Source organism: Panulirus ornatus, chromosome 34, assembly GCF_036320965.1.
Source record: "Panulirus ornatus isolate Po-2019 chromosome 34, ASM3632096v1, whole genome shotgun sequence".
In the NCBI taxonomy this organism is placed as follows: Eukaryota; Metazoa; Arthropoda; class Malacostraca; order Decapoda; family Palinuridae; genus Panulirus; species Panulirus ornatus.
The window spans coordinates 3,964,888-3,977,181 of NC_092257.1; the positions used below are offsets into that span (position 1 = coordinate 3,964,888).

At 41.7% G+C, this 12,294-nt stretch overlaps 1 protein-coding gene across 3 annotated transcripts in view; it reads left to right on the forward strand.

Moving 5' to 3' along the window:
• The window catches only part of LOC139759789 (5-hydroxytryptamine receptor-like), a 205,652-nt gene that overhangs the window by 58,460 nt on the left and 134,898 nt on the right, over positions 1–12,294 (forward strand). The gene's annotated exons all lie outside the window — the stretch shown is intronic.

A 12,294-nucleotide genomic window follows, 5' to 3' on the forward strand; every position in this document is an offset into this window, starting at 1 on the left:
CGTTTTAACGCATGGAGGAGGAAGCTCAAATAGAAGAGGATCTTTAGTTGTGGTCATGGTAGCAACAGGGATGGTAAATAGCAACATTATCATCATCATCATCATTGTCATCGTCATCATCATTGTCATCATCATCATCATCATCAGTAGTAACAGGGGTAGACACAGGAGGTAGGATAGTGGTATTACAGAGAGAAAAATTCTTGTTTTGGACCACTATATAATAAGAGCAATAGCAAGAACAGGAATAGCAACAATAATGGTAGTAGTAATAGCAATCATAGTAGTAGAAGTAGTAGTAGGAGTCATAGTAGTAGTAGTGGTAGCAGTAGTAGTAATAGGTGTATTAATAGTAGTAACAGTAGTAGCAGTAGTAGTAGCAGTAGTAATTGTGGCAGTGGTAATACTATTGTTAGTAGTAGTAATGGTATTAGTAGTAGTAGGAGAAGCAGTAGTAGTTGTAGTAAACAAAAGTTTTATTTCATGCTGGAGTTTAGATTAGAAAAAAGTAAATAAATATATATATATATATATATATATATATATATATAGAGAGAGAGAGAGAGAGAGAGAGAGAGAGATGGCTGTATACATTACCACTAATTACTTCTCCTTTACGGGTAATTAGTGCATACACCACACTGCACCTCCACTATTTTCCATATGGGGGTCCTTGCGGTAGCTTTATCTCAACGGTATTGTATTTTCCGCTCGATACATCATCAAAAATACATCGTTGGATCATTAGGGGGTCGTAGGGAAATAATCTTCGTCTATCGTATATCCTCTTTTTTTCTTTTTTTTTTTTTCTGAACAAACGCCTCGTTAGACCGTCCAAACTATCGTGTGCTTGGATGAAAGCTGTTATGATGTACACATGGGCGGATTTGTGACGAGCGTAAACGACGTAAATTGGACACACACACACACACACACACACACACACACACACACACACTGAACGTAGAATGGTAAAGGCAAAAAGTCGACATTTTGAATACGACGGTACGGCCCTTGAACACGAAGGTACGAACATTAAGTACGAAGGTACGACCTTTGAGCGCGAAGGCACGATGTTTTTTTTAGCTCTGCGATACAACCCCTTGAGCACGACGGTACGACTCTTGAGTACGAATGTACGACACTTGAGTATGACTCCACGACCCTAGGCTATGATGGCCTGGCCTTTCACCAAACCCTTAGGGGCGTCAGGTATACTCATGTACCCTTAAGGCTTAGATCAAAGTCCAGACCATCATACCCAAGGGATTGTACCGTCGTGCTCAAGGGATCGTACCGTCGTCGTGCTCAAGGGATCGTACCGTCGTGCTCAAGGTCGTACCGTCGTGCTCAAGGATCGTACCGTCGTGCTCAAGGATCATACGGTCGTGCTCGAGGGTCGCACCGTCGTGCTCAGTTGTAGTCCCGTCGTGCTCAAGGATCGTAACGTCGTGCTCAAGGGTCGTACCCTCATGCTCAAAGGACTCGACCTCATCGCCTGGTTCTTTGACGAGAAACAGATTCGACAATAAGGAAAACAACGTCGCGTTGCACTATGACAACGATATGCTTTATCCAATGTATGCAAAATTGAGATCGATGACGACGCCAAGTCGGACCATTAGCTTGGCGCCCAAAATGATTAAAAGTTGAAGCGGATTCAGGGAACAAAGACTTGCCGGCTTACGTGGCTGTTCAAGGGAGCGGTTTGGCCACCGTACCTTGCGTTCTTAACGCGTCTTGGTCAGCGCAAATTCTTGATGTTCCTCGACCTAGCGAAGGCAGCGCTAAGTCATGAGAAGGCCAGATGAACTAGCGAAGACAACGGCTGGGTGTTGAGGAAGACTAGCGAACTAGCGAAGGCAACGGTCGAGGTTGACGGAAGTCCACGCGGGTCATGAAGACCATCGAACCAGCGAAGGGAACGCTATGTCTTCAGGAAGACCATCGAACTACCGAAGGCGACTTCAGGTCTTGACGAAGTGCATCGAACTGGCTTGATGGCTCTTGAAGAAGTCCTTAATGCAGCGAGGCAAAGAAAAAAAAAAGACGAATTCTTGAGGAAGTTAGTCGAACTAACGAGGCGGTGCGATTCTTCAGGAACTCCGTCGAACTAGCGAAGCAACGCGAACTATCGAGGAAGTCTGTCGAGGTAGCGAGAGAGCGAGGCTCTTCAGGAATTCTACGGATTCGGTAAGGCCGCTCAAACTCTTCAAGAACTCCACTGATTTGTGGAAGGCTTCGTGGAACTCTAGATTGATCCTTAGGCGAGAAGAACCCCGTGTGGGATCCTTTTAGAACACCCCTGTCGACAGGGCGCTCAAAGAAAAGAGAAGAGAAACAGAAGAACCTCCGAGGTCATTGCTGGGAAACAGTATAAGCTGGAAAATACCAGGACTCAATACTTTGCCTTTCCAGGTCTCATCCGATTCTCCAAAGCGCTTCTCGAAAAGTATATAGCTGACATAGAAAAAGTAGACTGAATATCTATCAATATATATTCATCTATGAGTCTATTCAATTATCCAAGGACACTTTTCCATGGCTCCTGCAGCTTTAAACAGCGCTACTTCCAGTAGCAGGGACATGATAATTCCTTTGATGTCAGAAGTTCGTTGACGAGACTGTATTCCTCTTCGTCAGCAGACCACCGCCTGTTGACAAAGGTGACTTTTCGCTCAAGATACAACTACAAATAGAGTAAGGTAACGCCTACACACACACACACACACACACACACACACACACACACACACACGACAACAGTATAGATGTTTGAAAACTTTGCTTCAACAGGTTGAAAATTGTTCCATAAATTCCTAGCAACAATATGTTGAAGTCTTTGAGGAAGAAACTGAAAGTCTAGGAAACCGTTGCACAGCGTTTTGGTGTCATGTAAGTCACGAAAAACTGGGCAACGGGTGTAATAGATAGATACATGGATAGCTAGATTAAAGGTGTGTGTGTGGATGTATGTGTGCGTGGTTTGAGCTTAACGTGTGATTGGTTTGAGCACTAATGTGTTCTGTGTACATATCTTGTTTCTTTGTTCTCCATAGTCTCGTACTTAATTACGTGTCGCTCCCACCACAAGTCCGACCTCCCTCCCCCCTTTCACCAAGTCCCCCATGCAACACTTCCCTAAAGTAAACTTGTAAATGCCCTCCCTCTACCCACACTTATCGTCAACATACTGAGCAAGACTGTTCCCTCCTCACCCACAGTGTGTGATCCCCTGTCAGTGCCACATAGCGTAGAATACTCTCTTCTCTATGACAACCTTATGTACATGATCTGTGATGCTATCTTGCTATTCTTGCCACGCTTCCTCGAATCTCTCTGCAGTATGCAGGATTACTTGAAAACCGCATTAATCACCTGGTGTATCAGCCTTTACAATCACAATGATGATTAGATGATCTTGTGCTTAAACATGCGATTGGCGTACAGTCCATAATCGTTTGCGGTGTTTGATTCCTATACGGCAAACAGCCCAGAGATGAGAAAAGCGTTTCCTATAAGCTTATATATGTTTGTTGGTGTTTCATTCTCTCGAGATTAGATTTTTGGAGGATTTAGTCTGGGATTTTCAAGGAAGGGCCTGCTCTGCACTGGTTTCTTTCAACCTGCGGAACTTAACTTGGTTTTCTCCGTAAAACCACCATCTCTAGCGGCCTTTGTGCTAGCCCTTTTGAACCTCATTATCTTCGTGTGTGTGTATATATATATATATATATATATATATATATATATATATATATATATATATATATATATATATAAAATGTGATTATTACACGAAAGTGCACTTGGAAACTTATCGTGCTTCATTTCCTCGTGGACTCATAGGAATATATATATATATATATATATATATATATATATATATATATATATATATATATATATATATATATATATATGGTCGAGGTGGTGTGCAAAGTGAGAGGGTTGGGGATAATGATTTGGTAAGCAGAGATGAGGTAGTAAAAGCTTTGCGGAAGATGAAAGCCGGCAAGGCAGCAGGTTTGGATGGTATTGCAGTGGAATTTATTAAAAAAGAGGGTGACTGTATTATTGACTGGTTGGTAAGGTTATTTAATGTATGTATGACTCATGGTGAGGTGCCTGAGGATTGGCGGAATGCGTGCATAGTGCCATTGTACACAGGCAAAGGGAATAAGAGCGAGTGCTCAAATTTCAGAGGTATAAGTTAATGAGTATTCCTGGTAAATTATATGGGAGGGTATTGATTGAGAGGGTGAAGGCATGTACAGAGCATCAGATTGGGGAAGATCAGTGTGGTTTCAGAAGTGGTAGGGGATGTGTGGATCAGGTGTTTGCTTTGAAGAATGTATGTGAGAAATACTTAGAAAAGCAAATGGATTTGTATGTAGCATTTATGGATCTGGAGAAGGCATATGATAGTTGATAGAGATGCTCTGTGGAAGGTATTAAGAATATATGGTGTGGGAGGCAAGTTGTTAGAAGCAGTGAAAAGTTTTTATCGAGGATGCAAGGCATGTGCACGTGTAGGAAGAGAGGAAAGTGATTGGTTCTCAGTGAATGTACGTTTGCGGCAGGGGTGTGTGATGTCTCCATGGTTGTTTAATTTGTTTATGGATGGGGTTGTTAGGGAGGTGAATGCAAGAGTTTTGGAAAGAGGGGCAAGTATGAAGTCTGTTGTGGATGAGAGAGCTTGGGAAGTGAGTCAGTTGTTGCTCGCTGATGATACAGCGCTGGTGGCTGATTCATGTGAGAAACTGCAGAAGCTGGTGACTGAGTTTGGTAAAGTGTGTGAAAGAAGAAAGTTGAGTAAATGTGAATAAGAGCAAGGTTATTAGGTACAGTAGGGTTGAGGGTCAAGTCAATTGGGAGGTAAGTTTGAATGGAGAAAAACTGGAGGAAGTAAAGTGTTTTAGATATCTGGGAGTGGATCTGGCAGCGGATAGAACCATGGAAGCGGAAGTGGATCATAGGGTGGGGGAGGGGGCGAAAATCCTGGGAGCCTTGAAGAATGTGTGGAAGTCGAGAACATTATCTCGGAAAGCAAAAATGGGTATGTTTGAAGGAATAGTGGTTCCAACAATGTTGCATGGTTGCGACGCGTGGGCTATGGATAGAGTTGTGCGCAGGAGGGTGGATGTGCTGGAAATGAGATGTCTGAGGACAATGTGTGGTGTGAGGTGGTTTGATCGAGTAAGTAACGTAAGGGTAAGAGAGATGTGTGGAAATAAAAAGAGCTTGGTTGAGAGAGCAGAAGTGGGTGTTTTGAAATGGTTTGGGCACATGGAGAGAATGAGTGAGGAAAGATTGACCAAGAGGATATATGTGTCTGAGGTGGAGGGAACGAGGAGAAGTGGGACACCAAATTGGAGGTGGAAAGATGGAGTGAAAAAGATTTTGTGTGATCGGGGCCTTAACATGCAGGAGGGTGAAAGGAGGGCAAGGAATAGAGTGAATTGGATCGATGTGGGATACCGGGGTTGACGTGCTGTCAGTGGATTGAATCAGGGCATGTGAAGCGTCTGGGGTAAAGCATGGAAAGCTGTGTAGGTATGTATATTTGCGTGTGTGGACGTGTATGTATATACATGTGTATGGGGGTGGGTTGGGCCATTTCTTTCGTCTGTTTCCTTGCGCTACCTCTCAAACGCGGGAGACAGCGACAAAGCAAATATATATATATATATATATATATATATATATATATATATATATATATATATATATATATACATAAACACCTGCTTCCTGCACAAGGAGTTCTTTCTGTATTTCTGAAACGCCCGCAGCGCTCAGGAAGCCAACGGCTCGGAGAAAAACCTGTGTGTTTTTTTTTTTACGAGTTTTTCCAAGCACTGAATAACTCATTTGAAAAGCGTAGTGTAAGAAGAATCTGAGACACCACTAACACGATATGTAGCATCTCTCAGTCTTCTTTCTGCCCATGTTCTCGTAACCACTGGAAGTAGCCACTGGTGTTTTGATACGTTCAGTGTAGAGCCACTGAAGTGAGGCGCTGAGTTAATCCCAGTTTCATGTCTTGTCACGACTCTGTCAGAAAGCGACGTTTTCATAAAGATGGGATATTCTGAACTATAAGGATGGAGCGGTGGGTCTATAAAGATGGATTATCCTGAGTTGCAAGAAGTAGACAATGGGGATGGAGCGATGTAAGCCGTAAGAATATAATGGTCTGTAAACGATTTAGTCCATCTATATTATGCGGAAGGCGTTATCAGTAACATGGGAACGAGGAACGGTTTATGAAGATAGGACAGCGTAAACTGTTGGGATGGAGTGATTTGTGAAGATGGAGCAAGAAACAGTTCGTAAAGAAGGAAAATCGTGGATTGTAAGGAAGACAGGAACTTCAGCGATGGAACAAGTCAAAGAAATCTACAGAGATGAATTTTGTAAACTATGAGGAAGGAGTGATTTATATAGACGGATCAAAAGACTGTCTATCAAGATGGAAAATTGCAAATTATGAGGAAGGAGTGGTCTACAACGATGGAGGAAGAGAGGGACATCGTAAACTATAAGGAAGGAGTAGTACTTAATGATAGAACAGATCAAGATTTACAAAGATGGGGAAATCGTAATTTATGAGGAAGGAGGGGTCTAAACAACGATGGAATATTGTGAGGCACGGCGGTCGGGGAGTGGACGACGACGAGAGAGAGAGAGAGAGAGAGATGAAGGCAAAAAGGAAACCACCTTCTCGAAGGCAGACAATAAGCGGGTCAGGTCCAGGATGAAAAGGTTCTGCAGTGGCGTACATTGCGTTCTGTAAAACCCCCCACTCGAGAACGCAGGTCACTGAATATATTACGGCGTCCGGGGAGCCTTTTGACAACGGCTGAACGCATCCTGAGAGACAGAGAGAGAGCGTTCGATCCTGTCCAGAACGTGAGATAATAATCCAGGAGATAAAGATAGCTGCTTCTCTCTCTCTCTCTCTCTCTCTCTCTCTCTCTCTCTCTCTCTCTCTCTCTCTCTCTCTCTCTCTCTCCACACGGGAAACAGATTACTGCATTAGTAATGTTAGATAAACATATTCACTGATTCCTTTCCTTTTTTTTTTTTTTTTTTGAATGTCGAAAAGACCTGACACAGAAGGGAAGGGGTTGTGAGGGAGGCGAAGATGGAGTGCTGGAGGAGGAGGAGCCAGAGAGTAATGAGAAAAAAAATGAGTGCATGAGGAGACCAAGGATGTATTAGGAGAGCAAGCACAGTGTGCGCACAGGGAGGAAAAGATGAGTTGAATGAGAAGACGAACTCAAAGAATGAGGGAAGTAGGCCATGGGTGTGTGTCGGGATGAGGCACTCGTATTTCCTACATATATTCAGTAAATTTTTTTTTCTAATCTATCATCAGCAAACAGCAAGTGAAGAGTACGCAAACAAAACGTAATTTAGGGAGTTCGATTGTGTAAACAACTGATAACAGAAGCTCAGACTGGCAATGAAATAGTGTTTAAAGCTCAGATATAACAATATTAATACACACACACACACACACACACACATATATATATTTATATACGTATATATATATATATATATATATATATATATATATATATATATATATATATATATATTATATAAATATATATGCAAAAACATAAACACACACACACACATCAAACACACACACGGTTGGGAAAGCATACATATCGTAACTCATTGCCAGACGCCATACTATGCAGAAAACACGTGTGAACAGCCTGGAACAACATAGAAAAAAAACCTTCAATTATCGGGTGCAGCAAAGAAAAGACAAACAAAACAAGAAAACTAAAAGTGTATGTTTGATGAACAGCAAAAAATGTACAGTGAAGTAGGAAACTGAACGGAGTGAATGTGATTTGAACATTTCCAGATGAACAGTTTGAACATATCAGCTGAACAGGAGTTGAACAGCAGCCTTGATGCCGCTGAAATGAGAAGAACAAGAACAAAATACTAGAGTGAAGTGAAACAGCATTGAACCAAAAACTGAACAGCAAAACCAACAGCATTGAACAAAAAACTGAACAGCAAAACGAACAGCAACATCAGAGAGCATCTCCACAGCAGAGTGAAGGATTAAGACTCTACACATCACAGTGAACAGGAAGAGAACAATGAAGAACACTTATCCGTCAGATAACGGGGCATCGAACGAGGAGTTGCTTGTCGTGGATAAAGACGCTGCTAATAACACCTCATTTACCACTGCACTGGGTCGCTGGAGGATGTTAGATCGAGGTGTCACAATTGGCTTCGTCTCAGAGAGAGAGAGAGAGAGAGAGAGAGAGAGAGAGAGAGAGAGAGAGGGAGAGAGAGAGGGAGAGAGAGAGAGAGGGAGGGAGAGAGAGAGGGAGAGAGAGAGGGAGAGAGAGAGAGAGAGAGAGAGAGCAGCTGGCGTGATAGCTTTCAGAGTATTGCAACTAACGAGGATTCCCCATCAATTAGTCAAGTTAGGAAGATCCTGATACTGAGTTTGGTGGGGGGTGGTTTCAGCTTCAGACTTCAGACACTCTCTGAATATTACTCCGACCGCATCCTCTCTCTCTCTCTCTCTCTCTCTCTCTCTCTCTCTCTCTCTCTCTCTCTCTCACACACACATCCCCGCTCTCTGCCATTTTCACGGAATCGCTTCCTGGGTTCGTTGGTAGAGAGAGAGAGAGAGAGAGAGAGAGAGAGAGAGAGAGAGAGAGAGAGAGAGAGAGAGACTGACTTTCTCTAGGCAGACCCGGCGGACGTCGCAGAAGTCATGATCTGAAACTTGGTGGCGGTCGTGGGTGAGTGGGTTCGACAGCACTTGCTTGCTTCCCCCCACCCCCTCAACCCTACGCGAATCCTGGGGTCACAGGGTTTCGATCCCCTCAGCTCCTCAGGTTGGGTATGTCTGATCCCAGACACCCACAATGAACTCAGACGCCAACAGATACACCAGACGTTATCAGCTGATGATACTGGTAGCTTCAAGAACGAAAGTTGTATCATTTGGTGATTTCAGCTTCAGTAACTAACTTCCCTTTGTGCCTAGTCTGTCTCATCCATACAGAGAAAGTAATACAGGAGGGGAAGATCTTGAGAGAAAGTAATACAGGAGGGGAAGATCTCCAGAGAAAGCAATACAGGAGGGGAAGATCTCCAGAGAAAGCAATACAGGAGGGGAAGATCTCCAGAGAAGATAATACAGGAGGGCAAAATCTCCAGAGAAAGTAATACAGGACGGGAAGATCTCCAGAGAAAGTTATACAGGAGGGGAAGATCTCCAGAGAAAGTAATATAGGAGGGGAAGATCTCCAGAGAAAGTAATACAGGAGGGGAAGATCTCCAGCTCGTCTGTTATCCTTTTGATCCTTTTCATTATCATGTGTTATTCATTCGTTATTCTTTGTGCTTCTTTTTACTCGTACGGTTGTGTGTATCACTCGATCATTTTCACACGATAGAGAAAAAAGAAAAAAAATTATCAAATTTATGATAAATGAATAGATTTGGTCACAGGCAATGAATAATTGCTACCTTTTTTACATGTCATTGAATAAACACTGTTTGGTATTCCCTTGTGTATTTGCTTATATGTTTGTTAATCAATCATTTACTGCAATAAATTCTCTTTGCATTTTCGAAATATTCACATTTTGCTTTTTCGAAATTTGATAGTGACAACCCCCATGTAGTTTTTCAGTGTTGTGGAAAATGAGTTTATGAAATTTGGAGTTACCACACCATGAGCGGTGAAGCAGTGGATGTGGTCTCAACAATGAAGTTACAGTTTGCATAACTCTGGCATTCTGCACACACATACACACACACACACACACACACACACACACACACACACACATGAAGCTCCCGCGTACGCGAGTGTATCCTGGAAACCGTTCGTCAAGTCTGATATGGATTCATCGTAGACACAGACATCATAAAGAATATTTAAAGAAAATATGACGTAAAACAAAGTGGCCCAGACTGTAAACTGGTACAACAGAGAGTGTGGAAGAAACAGAAGACTTACGGAAGACGCCGATAACAGAAGACAACAGTAGCATTCCCGTGAAATGAACAGAAAATAGATTTACGTGAAAGGGCGAAACAGAAGGATTCAGAACAAAGAAACAGATACAGGAACACAGACGTAGAAGCAATCCAGGATCGAATTTACGAAACCACAAACAGAAATATATTTAACATTTACTGTGATACTATAACCATTAAATAATCCGGCCAATAAATTCAACAATCGCTCTTGGAATTATCATGATAAATAATTCTCATTTAAAGCCCCTAGGGGTTAAAGGTCCTAAGTAACAAGCGATGCATCTTGTCGACCCGTTTCCCTTAAAACCCAGGGAAGAAACTCGTATTTTTTCCCTCCAAGACGTTCATAGCCAAGTCTTCTGGGATCTCTTAGAAAATTATCAAAAAGGGAAGACAAAAGCCATTGAGAAAAAAAATTGACTGGAATTTAAAGATACGTTTGTGTAAGTTTCGGTAAAGAATTCTTAAAGGAAAGTTTGTGTGTGTGTGTGTGTGTGTTTACTAACATATTAGTGGGACGAAGAGGAAAAATTCTTAATGTTCGTTGTTGGGTCAATCTCCTTACGAAGTTTGAATGTCTTCGTGAGCGACGTACGACGCATGTAGGAAATTTTGGGTTGGATACATAAGGAGGAAAGTTAAGTTTCCCTTCAATCGTGATCGGTCGTTTTGAAGGAAATTTCCGTCTATTTGTAATAGATTTGGTGGACGTTTTTCTTCAGGGTTTCTTGACTATGTCTATTTCAAAGAATTTTTGACACTAACCCCTACAAGTGCTCGATGTGGTCAATATTTTCATGGGGTTTTGATTCACGTATAACAAAAAAATTTTGACATCTACCAAAGAATTTTTGACCTTAACCATATTAGTAGCAGGGTCTATAGCTGTTCTGTTTTTTTCCCCTTGCATCTTCCTCATATATTTGAGGGAATCTTTGACACAAAACAGGATTAAATAAATATTGTATTTTTTATCTATTTACTCTATTGATACTTAATCGGTTTCCCGCGTCAGTGAGGTAGCGCCAGAAAGAGACTAAGAATGGCCCATCCACTCATATACACGTATATAAACATAAAAGCCCATACACTCACATATACACAGACATACATATATACACATGTACTCATTCAGTATATATATATATATATATATATATATATATATATATATATATATATATATATATTAGGGATCATTTTGACATTAACCTATAGTTTAAAAGTATTGGATCTTGTACATTTCTTTCTGTACATGTTGCTCGTATATCTGAGGGGAAAGCTTGGCATTCAGTGACACAGTTCTTACCATCCTTTGCAATTTTTTAAATGTGGGTGCTCGAATGAGTGGATTTCGACTGTGTTAACTTTAATTCCCTCTCAGAGGGTCGATTTCTGGTCTGTTTTACATTGTATCCTATTTGTAGTACATTGTGTGTGTGTGTGTGTGTGTGTGTGTGTGTATGTGAGAGAGTAGAGTTTGGACCCAGTGAGATCTGTCTACACGCACACTCTGACAACACACACACACTCTCTCTCTCTCTCTCTCTCTCTCTCTCTCTCTCTCTCTCTCTCGCTCAGATTCAAGGGTCGAGTGCACTGAAGCCAACCAACTCGACATCATCTAAAGTTTGGGGGGGGGGGGGTCACAGTTCCAAAGGACGTAAGCCTCTTACACCTTGCTCTTAGCACGACTGCCTACTTTGGTAATACTCCCCCCCCTCCAACCCCCCCGCCAACCCCTCTTTTGAATTGCTTCGGTCAAACACAGCCTTCCCTTCCGCAACTAAGGCCTCACAAGTAACTTGCAAGTGCGCCTCATAAGTAGTTATAAAGTAGGGTTTGTTTGGTAAACTTTTAAGTACGTTGGTATACGTAGCTTTTAAGTATCACATTATAAGTAGTTTTTTTTTTTTGTTTAGGTTGGACCACTTACCTTAACTTTTAAGTATGACATCGCAATTAGCTTTTAAGTAAGGTCTCATGAGTAGCTTCTACGGAGAACCTCGTAAGTATCTATTAAGTAGGATAAGATAAGTAACTTTTAAGATCTCGTAAAAAAAATGCCAACTTAAAAGAATAACTTTTAAGGACCTCATAAGTAACTTTTAAGAAGAAATCATGACTTGATATTAAGTGGGTCTTATAAGTAACGTGTACATGATCCTTGTAAATAACTTGAGATAGAACCTCTTAAGTAACTTTTAAGTCGGAACTCATAAGTAAGTATAGGGTCTCATAACCAGC